This window comes from Lepidochelys kempii, chromosome 2 (genome assembly GCF_965140285.1).
Source record: "Lepidochelys kempii isolate rLepKem1 chromosome 2, rLepKem1.hap1, whole genome shotgun sequence".
NCBI classification, from domain to species: domain Eukaryota; kingdom Metazoa; phylum Chordata; order Testudines; family Cheloniidae; genus Lepidochelys; species Lepidochelys kempii.
The window spans coordinates 111,649,041-111,664,221 of record NC_136381.1 but is presented as its reverse complement, the minus strand read 5'-3'; the positions used below and the strand labels follow the sequence as shown (position 1 = coordinate 111,664,221).

Here is a 15,181-nt window from a genome sequence, read left to right as displayed (position 1 = left end):
TTCTCAGTGTCCCTCAGTCTCCTACTGCCCTCAATTGTTACTTGGCTTTAGAGGCTTGGCTGCTAACAGCACTAGAATGTGTTACTTAGTTCTTGGTTGTTCCTAGTGAATGAGGGTCTCAGTCTGGCCTCCAAAATTCAGAATCCCAGAACTAGACATCAGGGTGCATTGATTTAAACCATTTATTTTAATCATGTTTTACAGTTATACTTTTTAGTTATTTTCCTAATGATAGGTTGATTCTCATTAGTTGATAACTATTAAAAATGTTGATTTGCAACTAAATATCGTCTTTACACTAAATTTGGTGCTTTTTCTTTTGCTAACTATGATGGTAAACTATATCTAAGCACATTTATTTAAGCAGTTATATGGAGTAATTTACATTTCTTCAGTCTAATTTTTACATTTTTATTATGTTGGAAAATGGCAAATGATGCATTTATTTCCTAGATTATGATGATTTTTTTTACTTCTGATTTTCCAAGCTCTGTTTGGATGGAAATTCAAATACTCTCAAAAATGCACAGAAAGAGCATTTTCAATATGTTTATTAATTAAATGAAACTACCTTAAATTTGCTGAATAGAGAATAACAAAAAAGTTTTCTGAAACATGTTTTTCATTTAAACCTAACTGATGTAAGGAGGCATTTGCAGTTAGTGAATTGAACTTTCGGATTTGATAGCTGCTTTCAACTACCTGAAAGGGGGTTCCAAAGAGGATGGCTCTAGACTGTTCTCAATGGTAGCAGATGACAGAACGAGGAGTAATGGTCTCAAGTTGCAGTGGGGGAGGTTTAGATTGGATATTAGGAAAAACTTTTTCACTAAGAGGGTGGTGAAACACTGGAATGCGTTACCTAGGGAGGTGGTAGAATCTCCTTCCTTAGAGGTTTTTAAGGTCAGGCTTGACAAAGCCCTGGCTGGGATGATTTAACTGGGAATTGGTCCTGCTTTGAGCAGGGGGTTGGACTAGATGACCTTCTGGGGTCCCTTCCAACCCTGATATTCTATGATTCTATGATTCTATGATTGTTTCTGGGTATTGTATCTCTCAGATTTTGGAACTAGTAGATCTGATTCCCCCAACATGTAGTATTTATTCATAGATTGGAAGAGGAAAAGTAGCTTTCCTGCTTTCTCAATTCCAAATCAGTATCTGAAATTTGAATGAACTTGTCCTTGAACTCAATTAGCTGAATACAATGAACTGAAGAAAATATTCTTTCTGTGCCTGCAGAAGAGGCTACTGCTGTCAAAAGCTTGTTTTACCGTTTCAACAAACTCTGGTTCCCGGTGCTTAGCCAATGACTTCCACAAATTCAGTGGTTTGACCTCCATTAAAACTGCACAGCAAACATGGACTAAACTATAGCAAGTTTAAACACTAACACAGGTTGTCATAATTTCAAATTTAATCCCTGATAGTCTGGTTTTTAAAAAAAACCCTGTTTTTAATTTAAATAAAAATAATTTAAATTTTTTTAAAATCCTTTTTGTGGCTTTTTTTTTTAAAATCATTTGTATTCACCCTGATTTTAGAAGAACTACTACTTTCAAGAGAATCATAAACTGCTCATATTCAATTATAGGAGAGAAGGCAGCAAAATTCATCATATCAATAATTTGTTGAAAATTATTTACTCGATCTTAAAAGAGGCTAACTAGAGGGTTGGACACTTGTTTGTTTATGTAGGCCCAGTTTCCATCCCTGAACCAGAAGCAATTGGACCTGATAATACCAAAACCCCCTACATTTTATTGTCAAATCATCTAAGCCATTCCTCTTCTGTTCTTCGCGTTTTATATGTTTCAGATCAACAAAAACTTCCCCTTGATAGTCACTGCCCATGTGGCTCTGCAGGCAGAGAAGCCTGAGCAGTAGCATTGTGACATCAGAGGTAACTCAGCAACCCACCCATCACTCATTCACTCCAATAACCTTGAACTTAAATCCTAACCCTGCTGCCTGCGTTGGTCATCTCTCCCATTGAAACCTGCAGGTTCATTTGCTGACTCATTTTAACCAATGGGGTTGAATTATGCAAATCAACTGGAGAAAGTTAGCACTGACTGGCTGAGTTAACTCTGGTGTCACAAAGCGCCTCTGCCTACAGCACCAATTTAATGGGCACGGTGTGGAAATCAGGCTTTTCTGGTGTTGCTGTTTTCCAATTGTCACCAAAATCAACAAGGTTCTTCCCACTGATGCCTAGAAATTTTGGAATCAATTTAACGGAGTCTTCAAAAATTATCATGTTACAGACAGACAAAGAAATGCCATTGAACTGAGCGTTAGGCCTCACTGCACTCAGCCAGCAGTGACCTGGGTCTCCTCCCTGTTAACTCAGTAAGACCCCAAGCTCAACCAATCAGCATGGAGACTCTCAAGGGCTGGAAGCTGAGCAATTGAACAGATGGGCAAAAGACAGCCTTAGTCACCACAGGAGGTCATTTTGGGGGAGATCACTATCAGCACAAAATTCTAGCCCCATCTCTTTGTGAGGGCCTCTTACAATGACAACTAGAAAACAGCCCCACCCTGCTCAGGAAGAAGAGCAGCAGAGAGAAATGGAACAAGAAAAGAGAAAAGAAAAGTAAAGGCAAGCAAAAAGGGACAAATTCCAAACACCCCAGCGAATTATAGATTCCAAGGCCAGAAAGATCTGCTCTGATCATCTAGTCTGCCCTTCTGTATTACATGGGCCATAGAACTTCACTCAAAATAATTCCTGCTTGAATTAGAGCAGATTTTTTAGAAAAACATCTCATCTTGATTTTAAAAATGCCAATTATAGAGGATCCATCACAACCCTGGGTAAATTGTTCCAAACCCTGTCAGTTAAAAATGTTCACCTTATTTCCAGTCTGAATTTGTCTAGCTTCAACTTGCAGCCATTAGATCTTCTTATACCTGTGTTTGCTAAAGTGAAGAGCCCATAACACATATTTGTTCCCTTATGCTCATCCCTTAACCTTCTCTTTGTTAAGATCAATAGATTGAGCTCCTTGAGTCTATCAATATAAGGCATGTTTTCTAATCCTTTCATCATTTTTGTGGCTCTTCTCTGAACTCTCTCAAATTTATTGGCCTCCATCTAAAATTGTAGATACCAGAACTGGACACAATATTCCAGTAGTGGTTGCATCAGTACCAAATACAAAGATATATAACCTGTCTAATTCTACCTGTGATTCCGCTATGTATGGGTCCAAGGATCGCATTTGCCCTTTTGGCCACAGTGTCCCACTGGGAGCTCATGCTCAGCTGATTAGCAAACATGACCCCAAGTCTTTTTCAGTGTTACTGTCTCCCAGGATAGAGTCCCCCATCTTGTACATATAGCCTATATTTTTTGTTCCGAGAGGTATAACTTTACATTTGGACATACTAAAATGCATGTTGTTTGCTTGTGCTCAGCTTACCAAGCAGTCCAGATGGCTCTGTGTCAGTGACATGTCCTGTTTGTTATTTACCACTCCCCCAATCTTTCTGTCATCTGCAGATTTTACAGTGATGATTGTATATTTGCTTCCAAGTCACTGATCAAAATGTTACATAGCACAGGGCCAAGACCCGATCCCTGCACGACCCTGCTAGAAAGACACCTGCTCGATAACGATACCTCATTTACAATTACATTTTGAGACCTATTAGTTAACCAGTTATTAAGGGGTGGATTCCTAGGTGGGACATTTTTCTGCCAACTTACCTTGTGTTTTCTGAGCCTAGTACTCGGCTGGCAATGTTTGGATCAGACTGAACATGTTCCAACCCTCACTGATAATCTTACCTTCTACACAGGGGATGTCTGCTTTCTACAAAATCAAGACAGCAAGGAGAAAACTCCCAGAGAAGCTCCTCCTTAGCACTCAGGTGCATGAACACAAATCATCTCTTAGTCCTCCAGGAGAGACCGTGAGAAGAAGGCTTGCTGCAGCAAGGCTATAGGGGTCTCTGAGGTTCCCCCTGCCCTGCCCCCCTGTACTGCATGTCTGATGTCAAGGGAGCTCTGTGAGGTCACAGCCTGCTCACCACCTTTGCCCAATAGGCTGAGTTCCTTTCAAAGGCCCTTGTGAAGTCACTGCCACACCCACCCCTCCCTTGTAGGGCTGATATCTGCTCCTGGCCAGCCCCTTTGGATGGCTCAGCTGCTCCCCCAAATCTCCCCACTTGCTCACTATTAATTCTGGGGAGCAAGCAGGCTAAACAGTAAAACAGCAGATGTTCCTCATCTCACAATGAGTTTTTCATAGATTCATAGATTTTTAGGCCATTAGATCTCCTAATCTGGCCTCTATCTCACAGGCCATGAAGTTTCACACTCTTACTCCCATATTAAACCCAACAGCTTGTGTTTCACTAAAACACACCTTCCTGAAAGACATCCAGTTGTGAGGTGAGGACATGAGGAAACAGAGAATCCACCACTTCCCTTGGTACTCCCAGCATCACAGCAAAATGCAAGGTGGAACAGATTGCTTATCATATATATGTGCTAACTACTTTATGCTAAACAATCTTCCATCATCCGATGAAGTGAGCTGTAGCTCACGAAAGCTTATGCTCAAATAAATTGGTTAGTTTCTAAGGTGCCACAAGTACTCCTTTTCTTTTTGCGAATACAGACTAACACGGCTGTTACTCCGAAATCTTCCACCTTGCATTTCACTGTGACCCGAGGAGTACCTTTCCCGGACCTGAAGAAGAGCTCTGTGCAGCTTGAAAGCTTCTCTCTCTCATCAACAGAAGTCGTTCCAATAAACGATATTACCTCACCCACCTTGTGTCTCTAATATCCTGGGGCAGACAGAGCTACATCTATACTGCATACACGTGGATGTTGTCACAGACTGAGTCCCTCTAGTGGACAGTCACCAGACTACGTTAAATGGACCTAACTTCTGAATCCAACATACATCCAAGACATGTGGGGTCTGTGCAGAGTCCAGCCACTGCTTCAAGCTGCGGGGCTCCCAGACACAGACTTCTTATCTGGCTCCCTTCCTGGGAGTGTAGAACTTCACAATCCAACTGTCCTAGGCCTCAAAGAAAAGGTATCACAGACTGCTTTTTAAAGTATCATGCTCACTTCACTGTAGGTCACAAAAGCTTATGCTCAAATAAATTTGTTAGTCTCTAAGGTGCCACAAGTACTCCTTTTCTTTTTGTGGATACAGACTAACACGGCTGCTCCTTTGAAACCTCTCCTATGCTAGGTACCCCAAGAATCCCAGGACACTGACCAAAATCCAATGGTTCTCAGGAATACTGAGGGTTTGGAGAGGGGATTGAGGTCAAGTGTTTATTGTTTTGCACAGATGTGTGACTCTCTTGTGCTGTCCAAAAGTAAAGTGTGTGTGTGTTTAAGAAGTTCCTTTGCAAAGTCTGTGGTTCCTCACTTTACTGGTTCTGTGATCCCAGAGGGGCTAAACCAGAAAGGGAAGAGAGCACACGTGAAGGGGGAATCTGGGGAAATGTGCAAAGCGGCTACAGAGGCTTGGGAGGTCTCAGCACTGGCTTTGGGGCCAGTCTCCTAGCCCAGTCAGTCCCAGTTGTTCCCCTCCCATCTCCTCAGCTGATTTGTCTCTCTCCCACATCCTGGCCTCCTGTACTAATATAACTCCCCAGGCTCTTCAACCAATCTCAATGCGCCTATATCTCCAGTCCTGGCTCCTTCTTTCAATCTCTCCAGCTAGTCTCAGTTCTCCTTCTGAACCACAGCTCTTCATCAGATCTGTCCCCCATTCCCCTTCACCTCCTTCCACCTAGGGTGACCAGACAGCAAGTATGAAAAATCGGGACAGGGGAGGGGGGTAATAGGTGCCTATATAAGAAAAAGCCCCAAATATCAGGACTGTCTCTATAAAATAGGGACATCTGATCACCCTACTTCCACCCACCCCACAGGTTCTCAGTCCCAGTCTCCTCTTTGGCTGCAAGTCTCCTTGCCCAGCCGGGCCCAGTCTCTGCCCTCACCTCAACTCCAAATGCCATTTTCTTTCACCTCCTCCCAGCTTCCAGGATCCCTTAGCCTCTTTCTTTTAATCTACTCACCCCTGCCCCCTAGTCTCTACATTTAAATCAGGTACTTCCTCATCTGGGCCCAGCAGGATGGAGGGGTGGGTCACTGAGAGCACAGGAGAGACAGGCTCTCTGCTCTCAGTTCAGATACCTGGTGTAACAGTGGCAGGGCAGATGTCACCTCTTGCCAAGGCTGCAGACATTAGCTAAGAATTGACAAACTCGTAGCTGGAGACCAGACCAGGTCACCTGTATGTTAGTTATGTTCAAAATAGGTATTAGTATTTTAAGAATACTAATGCTCATAAATTGCTACTGCTAATGCTCAGAAATGCTCATAAATTGCTGCATGGATTAATCTCACTTATAATGTCGGTATTCCATGCTATAAGAAAATAGGTAAGTTTTGTTTTATAACTTTAAAAATGTTTGCTCTGAACTTGTGAATCCAGGCAGGAGAATTGTCCTTCCCTCTCCCCATCCCCGTCCATCTGGATGGACTATCAAAATCAGATGGGCCATCAAGAAACATCAAGAAGCTTGTCCTGTAGGCGTGGAAGCTGAATGAAGGAAATAAAACAAAGTCATAGGACAATGTTCCATCTTTTTTGGCTGTTTGAACTCTGAAGGGCCAGAGACTCTAAACTGAAGTCAGAGATCCCCAGGGACAGCCTCCTGTGTCTGCCCTGAAAGACACTTTAAATTGACAGATCACTACAACTCTGTCACTCTTAGGATTTAGATCAGAGGTGGGCAAACTATGGCCTGTGGGCCACATCTGGCCCGTGGGCCCATCCTGCCCGGCCCTTGAGCCCCCGGCCCCTTCACCGTAGCCTCAGCTTGCCATGCTGTCAGCGCTCTGGGCAGCAGGGCTGCGAATTCCTGCTGGCAGCGCCGCTGCGAGAGCCGCAGGGTGTAGTGTATTAAATTGCTCCCCGTAGAAATGTGCTACTTATGGAGCACCAGGACTGGCAGCAGTAAGTACTACACCGTAAGTAGCAGATTTCTACGGGGAGCAATTTAATACACTACATCTTTGGTGTAAGCTCTAGGGTGCCAATTGATCTGGTGGTAAGTGACTGGTCTCTTGGGACAGGAAGCAACCCAAATGTGGTGTGATTTTTGGTGCAAGTGACCATTTATCACTAAGTTCAGTTTGTCTGGGTGGCAAGATAGCTTGGAGAATCTAAGGGGCTGTCAGTGACTCCATGGTAAGACTGTTATAGTGAATCAGGAGTTCACATTTATTACTGGCTTGGTGAAATCTAATTATAGAACACACCACCAGTTGGGGGTGTCTGCCATGAGGTAGGCACTCACAGTCAAGAGCCACTCCTGACAGCGTGACACATGCAGCATCCTACAAGCATTTCATAAAGTTTAAACAGTAAACACATTCTTATAAACTTAACATCTAATTTAACAATACCAATGCACAGGTGAGCCAGACTGGTTTCCGGTTATGCATTGGTCAGCATTCAGTGGTCTGCCAGCATCACAGTAACCATGGGCCTTCATGTCACACATTGACTGAATAGGGATCTTGGCATGGTTTGCTCACCTTGCCTTTTGTGTCTCCCTTCTCAGGAGCAGAAAACCAGAAGCAAGCATAAAAATGAAATTCAGAAAGGACTATTGTTCATGAGACAAGAGGATGGGTTTACACTGTTAATAGACAAGCTGGAACTTTTTGGAAAAGACGCCCCATGTCTGGTCTGGATATATGAAGAAGTGTTTGTATGTTACCAATGCAAACAATAACTGACAGCAAAATCTGAGACACTGTTAACTGCATCCCTAACCACAGGAGGAAGAACCCTAATAGGTCAAATGCACATGGTTTACATAAATGATTTACTGAGAGCATAAAGAAAAAAATAAAAACAAAATCAGACAAATAAAACTTGTATGAATTAGTCTACACTAATATGAATAATCATAATATCAATAATCGTATCTACACAGGTATGCCTGATACTCTGATCACCGTTGAGCGATACTACATAACCATCACTCTTTAAAAAAACCCACAGAGACCTATTTGAGAATGATCAATGGGATCTAGAGAGCTGTGGTGTGATGGTGAAGGAAACTCTCCTGAACTCATCCCATCCAGCACTCACAGCAGTTAGAGAAAGGGACAGTGGAGTAAAGAAGGTTGCTAAAGTTACATTCTCTCAAAGAACTTATAGTCTGCAGTCAACTGTTTCTACATGTTAATTTCACACCCTTTAAACTACTTTTTTATAAGGAGCCAGCAACCACAGTGCAGCATACGCAGACATCCAACTTGGCTAAGATGTAGTTCATCTTGGCTATGATGTAGCTTTCTTAGATACCTTGGTGATAGGTGCCTTTTAAATACCTAATAATACTGTAAATAGTCTATATTCAACACATCTCCTGTGAGTCACTATGTCCCATTGGACTAGCATCACTCTCAGTGACGTCCCAAAATGGCAACTACACACAATTCAATATGTAGTATAAGCAACAGTGAAGTTGCATACGTGGTGGTGATTTCAAAAGCACTTAAGTGATTTAGGAGCACAAGTCCTATTGAACTCATGACACTGATAACAGAATTTTATCCACTGGCACGAGTGCTACCTAGGATTCCTCTCATAAGTGAACTGTTGGATTGCTGGTGAGAGCAGCTCTGGTTGATCAGTTACAGACATCAGTAAGAGATATTTGGCTCTGCAACTGGAGAGGAGAGAACATTTTCTAGCCCTCTGGCAGGAATCTATTTGCTGGAGTCATTAGGAGATCAGATTGGCCATGGGCTAGGAGGAGTGAGTACTCATCAAAGGAATTAGCATTTAGTTTGTTTCACAGATAGGCCTAATTCCCTGCAATTAGCTTGGGACATGGGAAGCTTCATAGGAGCCACAAGTATAGGAAGAATCTTTTTCATCTCTGAAACTGTGGCCCAGAAGTGATGTTTTCCACCTTGCTAACTATATACTGGTTCAGTGGATTATGATTAGTTTTGCGCATTTTTTTTAAAAATCCCATTTCTTTCCTGTATCACACAATTACCTACTTTCCTCAATCATGCAACTGTTGCAACTTTGGCGTTTGTATGTGTTATTTACTGTTAGGTAACACTTGCTGGTTTTAGCGGAATTGTCCAGAATTGCCTGGGAGCGGGAGATTTAAACCTTCAAAGATACAGAGGACATGGGGAAGAGAGACAGTCAGAACAAATAACTCTTAAAGAGCAAAGGATAAATTTGACCAAGCACAGATGGAGATTTTCCTGCAGGATGGCTCAAATATGAGGTATGGTAAAGGGTTTAGTAGAATACAGTGGCATATTGCTAACCTAAGCGCTCAAAAATTATGAAAAAGGATCAAAAATCATGAGATTGGCTTTAAAAATTATGTTTCTTTAAATAAATTTAGGCTCTTTTCCTTTGCCTTCTGGCTTCTGAGCCTTTAGGGTGCACTTGGGGCATGTTTTCAAATTTTTCTATCTAACCATGAGGGCTAGAAATTGTCTTTTATTAAAAAAAAAAGAAAGAAGGAAAAAAAAAAAAGAAAGTTGAGATTCTGCCATAGTCATTTTACTCCAGGAGCTGGAGCTTTAAGGAAAACACTGTATATAAAGAGTTTCAATAAAATTATGAGAGTTGGCAGCACTGCGTGTCAGACCATATGGCTTTGGGGCTTGTATGAGGAAACCGTGACCGTATTTACATCATAGCATCACAAAACAGTTCTTTGGATGCTTTCCCACTCAGGACTGGACAGCATCTAGTTTAGGCAAAGGTTATCTGTGTCCTGTTCAGTCATTTGGTTTTAAGTGAATTGCATGAAATAAAGTTGAACCCCAAGCCTGCTACCTGGTCCGCCCTCACTGGAACACATCCACAGCAATTAAAGGTTCTCTGTACTGTTTGTCAGAAGAGGTTGATACTGCTACTGTCTTCATTTTCTATTTCCATTTGTAGCAAAAGGCGATAATGTCTATAGTCATGGGATCAGAAACAAGATATCCCATTCTAAAGTAATGCTCATTCCCATATTTGTTTATTGCCATTGGAAGAAGCTGAACTTGAAGTCCTGGTTTGATCAGTCACCTGGCAATTTCCCCTCTGTATCTTGCATTATTGATACTCAGGTTGTTTGCAACCCCACAGCACAAAGAATTATTGAGGGATCTTCATAGGTTTATCATATTTTATCTTAAATGATGTTTTCCTAGAGCTGGTATCCTGCTTTGCAATAACAGATGTGCATGTTTTGGCTCTGTACCAGGCATCAGATACATATCACTCCTGAGAGAATATTTTTACCATAGTGTGCTTTTTATTTTGTAACAATACGTTAGCATTGACAGTGAAGCTGCAGCTTACTGCGCTCTAAGCCCTTTGGCATATAGTATGTCATATTGTAACATAACTGCTAAGTTTTGAGCAGCTTCATGTATGATATTTTTCATAGATGAAAGTCGCTGAGCAATGGGATCCGAGGCACTCCCCAGAAAAAAGTGATGAGACTGTTCACCTATACACACAGGGAGCCCATCTCCCGAAAGAAGAGGGAGGACTTTGTAACAGTTGTCTGAGACAACTGGCTGGATAAGGGTTGGTATGGGCTGGCTGGAGAAAGGTGACTGGGGCAGCAGGCTGAATGTGAGGCTTGTGTTGGGCTACATAGGAAAAGGGGATGGGTTTCCTGAGGAAGCTGGATGGGTGGAGAGGTCAAGGACAGTTGGCTGGTTGGGGAGTTACAGGGATTCATGGGTGGAGGAAGGTATCTGCAACAGTTGAGGGGTCAGTGTGCTAGGGAGCCTGATGGTGGTCACCTTGGACAGCTGAGTGAGGGGCTTGGTGGAGGGTGCCTGGGGCAGATGGAGCATGTGCTGGTCTTATTAAGACCTGGAGAGTTTGTATTTAAACTATATTTTCAAAATGTAAACATTAAATAACACAGCAAAAGCCTGCTGTAAACTGCAGCCTGCCAGTCTGTTCTGCGCCCTCCAATCTCTGTCTTCCGAAAAGGAAGGACGCTCTCTGCAGCCACACCCCACATCCGTACATAACAATGATATCTACTCCATACAGTGGGAGAATAGGGGACTCCTGGTGCTTTTTCTGAGCCTGCTCTGGGCTGTTGTCCTGCTGTGCCACTGATGCAATCAACTCTTTCATGCTCTTGCCAGCTGCTCATCTGGCCAGAAGCCAGCTGGGGTAGGGTGGGGGGCAAAGGACAAGAGTGGAGGCAGAGAAACCCTCTTGCAACCTCAGAACAGATGCCACAGAGAGAGAGGCTAGAGGGTAAAGGAAATAATGCAGAGCAAACCTTGAAGTCCTGGTAGAAGTGTGATATCCAAGGGGATCTGTAAGGAGGTGAGACAGGGCTGCCAAATGTATGTCATGTTGTATTTGTGACACTTGGCAACCCTGTAAAAGTGCACAGTTCTGAAAGTTTCTCTCATATTATTCAGAGACTGTAGATCATTTGTATTTTAGTAGCTGCATGAAGCAGTTCATGCTAAATAGTCCTTTGAATGCACCGGTTTGTAGATTATTTCTGGACTGTAGATCATTTGTATTTTAGTAGCTGCATGAAGCAGTTCATGCTAAATAGTCCTTTGAATGCACCAGTTTGTAGTTACTGCTGCTGCCAGACATCTCTGTACTGATTCATAATCATCTAGCCATGAAACGGCTAAGGCAGTTCCAGTGTTTTCTTATCAGGACTAGAGATTCATGTCTTAGAATCAGGAAAAATTGATCTGAAGTGGCAGAAATATAGAACAAAGCTATGAAGGTGTAAAGGATACCATTCCTCTGGGGTCAGGAGCCTGAAGCTGGCTGGCTGGTTAGCCCCACCTGCTGTACCTGAGAAAGAGCTGGACATTAATTAGCTGACCCTTATAAAAGAGGACAACAGGAAATGGAGGGGGGGAGACTGCAACACCCTCCAGAGGCTAAGGTGTGCTGTGCTCCTAATGGTCTGCTACTGCAATGAGGAATGCTATAGAAACCAAATAGACAGAAGGGAGGTTTCAGAGTAGCAGCCGTGTTAGTCTGTATTCGGAAAAAGAAAAGGAGTACTTGTGGCACCTTAGAGACTAACCAATGTATTTGAGCATAAGCTTTTGTGAGCTACAGCTCACTTCATCGGATGCATTCAGTGGACAATACAGTGGGGAGATTTATATACACTGAGAACATGAAACAATGGGTGTTACCATACACACTGTAACGAGAGTGATTCATAGATTCATAGATTCATAGATATTTAGGTCAGAAGGGACCATTATGATCATCTAGTCTGACCTCCTGCACAATGCAGGCCACAGAACTTCACCCACCACTCCTAAAAAAGACCTCACACCTATATCTGTGCTATTGAAGTCCTCAAATTGTAGTTTGAAGACCTCAAGGAGCAGAGAATCCTCCAGCAAGTGACCCATGCCCCATGCTACAGAGGAAGGCGAAAAACCTCCAGGGCCTTCCAATCTGCCCTGGAGGAAAATTCCTTCCCGACCCCAAATATGGCGATCAGCTAAACCCTGAGCATATGGGCAAGATTCATCAGCCAGATACTACAGAAAATTCTTTCCCGGGTAACTTGGATCTTACCCCATCTAAAAACCCATCACAGGCCATTGGGCCTATTTACCATGAATATTTAATTACCAAAACCATGTTATCCCATCATACCATCTCCTCCATAAACTTATCGAGTTTAATCTTAAAGCAAGATAGATCTTTTGCCCCCACTACTTCCCTCGGAAGGCTATTCCAAAACTTCACTCCTCTGATGGTTAGAAACCTTCGTCTAATTTCTAATCTAAATTTCCTAGTGGCCAGTTTATATCCATTTGTTCTTGTGTCCACATTGGTACTGAGTTTAAATAATTCCTCTCCCTCTCTGGTATTTATCCCTCTGATATATTTATAGAGAGCAATCATATCTCCCCTCAACCTTCTTTTAGTTAGGCTAAACAAGCCAAGCTCCCTGAGTCTCCTTTCATAAGACAAGTTTTCCATTCCTCGGATCATCCTAGTAGCCCTTCTCTGTACCTGTTCCAGTTTGAATTCATCCTTCTTAAACATGGGAGACCAGAACTGCACACAGTATTCCAGGTGAGGTCTCACCAGTGCCTTATATAACGGTACTAAAACCTCCTTATCCCTACTGGAAATACCTCTCCTGATGCATCCCAAGACGACATTAGCTTTTTTCACAGCCATATCACATTGGCAGCTCATAGTCAACCTGTGATCACTTAAGGTGAGCTATTACCAGCAGGAGAGCGGTGGGGGGGGGGGGGGGGGATGGATGACCTTTTGTCGTGATAATCAAGGTGGGCCATTTCCAGCAGTTGACAAGAATGTCTGAGGAATGGGGGGGGCGGGGGGAAATAAACATGGGGAAATAATTTTACTTTTTGTAATGACCCATCCACTCCCAGTCTTTATTCAAGCCTAAGTTAATTGTATCCAGTTTGCAAATTAATTCCAATTCAGCAGTCTCTCTTTGGATTCTGTTTTTGAAGTTTTTTTGTTGAAGAATAGCAACTTTTAGGTCTGTAATCGAGTGACCAAAGAGATTGAAGTGTTCTCCAACTGGTTGTTGAATGTTATAATTCTTGATGTCTGATTTGTGTCCATTTATTCTTTTACGTAGAGACTGTCCAGTTTGGCCAATGTACTTGGCAGAGGGGCATTGCTGGCACATGATGGCATATATCACATTGGTAGATGTGCAGGTGAACGAGCCTCTGATAGCATGGGAGGTTGTGTGAAGTCCTTCACTGCTGAGGCTTGAGCCAAGAAAGGTAGGGTTGCTGAAGTTACTGGTATGAGGGGCAGATTTGGGCAAAGGACTACTTGGCCTACACAGCCTTTTGAAGGAAGAGTCTGTGAGTCTTCGATTCCTTTTGTTAAAAAGGCTTTAAAAAATCAGCTAGCCCTGCTGGAAGCTGCTCCCCTGGATTCCTTAAGAGAGCTCAGACAGAATTGCCTCAGGGAGTGAGCTGGCTCAGCAACAGCAAAACCTGGTCTGGCAGGAGAAGGACATGATGAGATGGGGCCCCAATCCTTTACAGGACCAAAGAAGAGTTACAAGCTATATAAAGAACCAATCAAAATTAAGTCAAGTGAGGATAACTTTAAAATTATGCTGTAGGATAAACATGAAATTAAAGAATTAGCGTTAGCTGAAGAAAAATATGTGTTGTAAAGAAAGGCCCTGACTGAAAGTAGAATGAAGGCCTTGAAAATAAGTTATAAGGCTAGATGGAATAAAGTAGGAAGGCTGTCTAGTTCAAAAATAACTAATGAAATAAGGGGAAGTCTCTCTTTGTTTTATTAAAAACCATTTGCAGTCACCCATAACCGTCAGAGGCCTTCTTTTTAAATACTGTCTTAAAATAAGCCAACATGGCCCTTCCCACCCACCCCCACTAGTGTTAAATCCCATGTGAACCCAGGTACCATGGAAAAACTGCTGAGCAACAAGAAGGAGGGGAGGAAGTATTTTGGGAAGAAAGGCGGTTGTAAAAACTTACCTGGATTAAGACTGGAAATAAGGGTGAACTGTCTCAAATTGGCTTTTAGCTGAAGTCAGTAATTGGCAATGACATCACTTGTTTGTTAAAGGGTATACAAAGTAAAGGGTTCATTGCTAATATATGCTTGACTTCACTGGAGCTGACCAATATGGGTCTCAGCACCCCTGCATTTAGCCCATTTGTAAGTAAGTTGATCAAATGCTTATAAATGTTTTGCTACTGTATTTGCTGAAGTAAATTGCTTATTATTTAGGCTTTTTAGGCATGTCTAGAGCAATTGTTTAAACACCATTTGGTCTTTGGATTTAGTAAAGGTTAAATTGTTTGGTGGTTTCCCATATCAATATTAATAATTTCAAATATTAAGAATTCCACCATATGCCTTTTCCTTAAGAACAAAATGATCTAGTTTTTGCTACAGATGAGTGGGCTTAATTTTCAACAGGCTCCTTAATTACAGCCACAACATGTGTGAGTCTATCTAATTTATATGCATAAAACAGGGGCTTCTTGAGCTCCCCCATCATGCCCCTGTGGGGCTCAAGAACAAACAATATGCCATCTGCCCTGTTTATCATATCAATGGTGGGTGGATGCACTTGATGTCTTGGGATGATG

The 15,181-nt window shown here is 42.4% G+C and overlaps 1 long non-coding RNA gene across 2 annotated transcripts in view; it reads left to right on the top strand.

The window, feature by feature from the left end:
* LOC140906971 (uncharacterized) overlaps positions 1–7,954 on the top strand; it is a 41,333-nt gene extending 33,379 nt beyond the window's left edge. Inside the window, exons 1-2 of one of the 2 annotated variants that reach the window (XR_012157322.2) lie at positions 3,889–5,060; positions 7,615–7,954. This is a non-coding gene — a long non-coding RNA (uncharacterized LOC140906971). Of the gene's footprint in view, positions 1–3,888; positions 5,061–7,614 lie in introns of those variants that run through there. The other variant, XR_012157323.1, reaches the window with a different exon arrangement.
* Positions 7,955–15,181: the final 7,227 nt, after the last annotated feature.